The 5,370-nt window shown below is 14.6% G+C and overlaps 1 non-coding gene across 1 annotated transcript; it reads right to left on the minus strand.

Annotated features, from left to right (window-relative positions):
* Nucleotides 1–2,225: 2,225 nt before the first annotated feature.
* On the minus strand, nt 2,226–3,377 carry PRSY57_0301700. Its single transcript, XR_002204043.1, has one exon. It is a non-coding gene (non-coding RNA).
* Between the last annotated feature and the right edge of the window lie 1,993 nt (nt 3,378–5,370).

Raw genomic sequence — 5,370 nt, forward strand, 5'->3', positions numbered from 1 at the left:
GGTTTATGTTTGAGCGTATTATATTTGGCATCTAATTTTATGGATTTATGTTTTATTGTTTATGATTTAGGGTTTAAAATTTAGGTTTTAGGTTTTAAGGTGTTATATTTGGCATTTAGGATTAAGGATTTAGGTTTCATTGTTTAGGTTTTTGGGGTCTAGTGTCCAGTTATTGTGATTTGGTTTTTTTGTTTGAGACTTTTTTTTTTAGTTATTAGCTTTCGTGTTTTTTTTTTTTTTTTTAATATTTGTAGATGTTAGAATATAGTTATATAGTAATATGCATTTTAGAAGTATAATAAATAAAAATTATATATATATACATTATAGAATTATATAGCAGTAGGTATTTGTTTTTATTATATTGTCCTTATTTTATTATATTTGTTTATATGTTTTGTTTTTTTGTTATTTATCCTTATATAACTATTATATAGTAATATTAGTTTTAGAAATATAAATAATTTTATTCTATATATACATATATATATGTATATATATATATATATGATATATTATTTTAGGTTATATTATTTGTATAAATACATTATTATATATTTTAGTGAACATATTTATATATATATGTATGTATTTATAATGTATCTTTTTTTTTTTTTTTTTTTTTTTTTATTAGATTATAAATAGAATAAAATTTTGAAATTGATAAAATGCATGATATACATAAAAATAAAAGAAGCAAATATTCTAAACTATTTTCTTATCATAATAATAATTTTTTTCTTAGTTATGATATCGTTTGATGAGTATATAAAAATATTAGTTTTTTTTTTTGTTTTTCTTTCAATATTTATTATAGAAATGATTATTAATCATGCAATATGTACATATATACAATATAAAATATAAGTAAATTAAAATTTCAGCAGCTTGAATTAAATGATTATTGGTATTTTAATTATACTTGAATATTCTTTTATTAATAAATATAATATATAAACATAATCTAATGAACGCAATATATATATATATATATATATTCTTCACATGTACATCATAAATTGCTTTACTAACATTCTATTATACATATATTATGAATGTAGTTAAAAATAAAAGTGAAAGACACACAAAAGAAAAAAAATTTTAACATATAATCATATATCATATAAAATATTAAATAATAATGTAACTGAAAAATATAGAAATTATTTAATTATAATATGTTTTATTTAAAAGTATGCATTTGTCATACAAAAATGAAATAAAATAAAATATTTTTTTGTCTAAATTTAATTGTTATTGTTCTTATTTCTAAATTAAAATGGATATTATAAAATGATATAAATAAATATAATATATATGTAATTAGATAAAGTAAAAAGAATAATATTAATAAATTCGTTCAAACATATAAATACACTTATTATATGAATTTAAAAATTTTATACAAATATATATAATAACATGTTAATATCTAATATTATGTCAAAAAAAAAATAAAATAAAATATAATATCTTTTAATCAAACGAAATAAAGAAAATAACGATATATTATTAATGCTTTTAATATTTAATGTATAAGTATAAAACCTGCATAATCATGAAAATAACAAAAAAAAACCTTTATATATGTTACGTCTAAAATACATTTTTAATTATATATTGTAAATATTTAAATATATATATATATATATTGAAAAAAATAATATATAAAATTATCACAAAATATAATAGTAATAATTCAAATACAATTTGCTCATTTATAGAAAAGTATAGTAAACATTAAACATTTCAAATAATTTAAATTTTATAAAATATAACTATATATATATATATATATATATAAATATTTTTTATCATTTATATTAATTATAAATTTATTTCGTAAAATATTTGAATAAAAACATTTTTTTTTTCTTCTATTTTTATATACATAAATATAAATAATATATAATTTTATTTTAATATATTCTATTAAATATATTATTGATATTATATAATATATATATGACAGATAGATATATATATATGCCTTATTGAAAATTTACATAAGACAAAAGATATTTATTAAACCAATATTATTTCTACATTATCTCTAATGAAAACTATATAAATATAGATATAATTATAAATCTTTAATTACATATATGAAGAAAATAAAATGAATTATTTCTTAATAATATTTATAATAATGTTTAAGGGACCTTTATATATATATATATATATATAGATATGTCAATGATTTATATTATAAATACTTTATATTTGTTATATTATGATTTAATTAGATTATATAATTTATTTTATATACAAATGGTGTTTTTTTTTTTTTTTTATTATTATTATTTAATTTTTTGTAAAGACAGAATAATTATATAAATAAAAAATTATAGCTTATAGTACGCAAAATATGTTACGGTGATATTTTTAAAATAAAAACAAAAAAAAAAGAAAACATATACATCATCAAGAATAAAAGAAATATTATTCCAATTGTGGAAGAAATAAAATTGTCTTACATATGATAAGACGTGTTTAAACACATATATATACAAGTATGGTTTATAGAAATAAGACTTTATTTAAGAGAATTGTATATCACGCTCTTATAAATCACATTTGACCATATATAAACCATGTATCTATTCCAAATATGTTTTTAATATTTAGGAAACGCGAAATATTTTGTAATTATAATTCATAAAATTATTAAAATAAAATTATAAAATATATTTTTTAATTAATAAATCGTAATATGAGTATCTTAATTATTTTTATAAAATACATGTTTCATTAGAACATACAAAAGAAAAAAAAAAAAAAAAAAGACATAATAAATAAGAAAATAGAAAAATATTTATTCTAACATTGGAAAAGAACAATATTTTAGAGCAATTCATATACAGAAATAACCAACAAGAAGTAACAAAATGATTGATATATTATACCATGTGTAGTACCTTATAAAAAATTAAATAAAATACTTATATATAATAGAACAATATAACCAGAACAACATATAACAATTATAACAATAATAATTTTATAAATTATTGATTAATGAATTATGAAAAATTATTATTTAAATAAATTGAAGTTTATTTTGTTCAGCAAAAAAAAATTAATAATAATATAATATGATCACCTGACATATCTATCCATATTATAAAATAAGAAAAAAAGAATATAATCGATATAATCGAAATATAAAAACTGAATTTTAAGTGAACACTAATGATTAAAAAGAAACATCATATATATATATATTAAAAGAAAAATTGCTGAAGCAGCAAAATATAATATAATTATAATGAATTATAAGAATATATGAAATTGTTTATAATAAAGTAATTATGAACAATAAAATATAATTATATATCTATAAAAAAATAAATATATAAATGAATAATAAAAAACAATTATGGTAAAAATAATATTTTTCGGTCAAAATTAAATAATAAATAAATAAAATTACATAAAATTAAATTAAATTAAATTAAAAACAAATTGGATTATGTATCCAATAAAATATAAAAGAATAAAATAATTTCAAATTAGAAAAAATTATATATTAATCAAAGTGCAATAATAAAATAAAAGTGCATTCATTAAAATTTTTTAAAATAAATAAAAATAAAAGAAAATGAATAAACAAAGCTTCCTATGGAAAGAAATATATAAATATAAATATAAATATATATATATATATATATATATATATATATATATATTATAAACTATAAAAAAGAGGGGGAAAAAAAAAAAATAAATAAAATAAAAATCATTTTATATATATTTTTATAAGTATTAGAAAAAATATAAAAAAACATTGTGCAATAGAATATATTAAATATAACCAAAAAAAAAGCAGACAACGAAGAAAAATTAAATAAAGGATAACAAAAAAAAGAAAAACAATAAAAACTAACATAAATATTAAGTAAAAAAATAAAGTGCATAATGTTTTATTAAGAAAAAGAAATTTTGTGCATTAAATTAAAAATTTTTTTTTTATTAAAATATTTCGAAAGAAAAAAATAAAAAAAAATAAAAGAAAAAAAAAGATTACATTTTATAATATTTGGTACCGTAATGAAATTAATTATTTCATATATTTATTTATTGATTTATTTTATTATATTTTTTTTTTTTTTTGTTAAATGAACGACAAAATATAAAAATACTCATAAACATATTTATTAAAATAATAGATTAAAAATTAAAATTTTCATTAATTACTTTTTTTAATTTTGAAAAAAAAAAAATATATACGTATAGCAATTTAATTCAATATATAAGTATTATGAATTTTTATATATTTTTGAAAATTGAAGAATCTAAATAATTATAAATGTATTCATTATTAATTTATTTTAAAATTTCATATAGATTTTATAATGCACTCATTAATAATTTAAAATCTTTTAATTTATTTTTTTTTTTTATTTTTTTTTATTTTATTATTTTATTTTATTTTTTTTTATTCTAATTATACATATATATTTATTGAATAATACATATAACTAATAAAATAACAGAGTTCATATATATATATATATATGTTATAATTAATACATGATTCTGGAATATTACAATCTTATTAATATAAATATATTAAACAATGTGTTACAAAATGTTACATAACTTATAATAATATATTTTAAAAATACATAAAGGAAGAAAGGGAAAGAAAAAAAAACGTTTTACGTAACTAACATATATAACCAAAACGCTACGTAAATATTAAAATAATTCATTTTGTATTTTTTTCTCCCTTTAACGTTATTTTGAATTTTTATATATTGTAATACTCTAAATTCAATAAATGAAATTTTCCATAATTTATTGTCTAATAATAATATTCTTTTCTTTTCCTTGCACCGATATTAAAAAAAAAAACAAAAAAAAAAACCAAAAAAACTTCATTCATATATATATTTAATATGTATTTTTATATCACTTCTTTTTATTTACCTAAGTAAATATATATATAATTATATAACTCATAACATGTTATGCAAAAATATGCATAATCATAAGAAGTCGATTTAAAATAATAATAAATGTACTTTATAATCTGTTCAAAATATAATTCGTATATTCATATACTCGCGAATAGTTTTATTTCCTTTTATATTACATAATGTACACTTTAAAACAAAATGTGGACAAATATGTTATAGTACTAAAAGAAAAAAAAAAAAAAAAAAGTACAACATTAAAAATATATATTTTGATATAAATATATGTTTAAACATATATTTGTGTACTCCTTTTTGTACATGGTTTTTGATTTTGTTATATTTATGTACTATACAATTCTGTACTTTTTTTTTAATAATAACGTAATAATAATTACTTATATATTTATGCAATATATCAAAGTGTACATGCAATAAAAAAAAAAAAAAA

This window comes from Plasmodium reichenowi, chromosome 3 (genome assembly GCF_001601855.1).
Source record: "Plasmodium reichenowi strain SY57 chromosome 3, whole genome shotgun sequence".
NCBI classification, from domain to species: domain Eukaryota; phylum Apicomplexa; class Aconoidasida; order Haemosporida; family Plasmodiidae; genus Plasmodium; species Plasmodium reichenowi.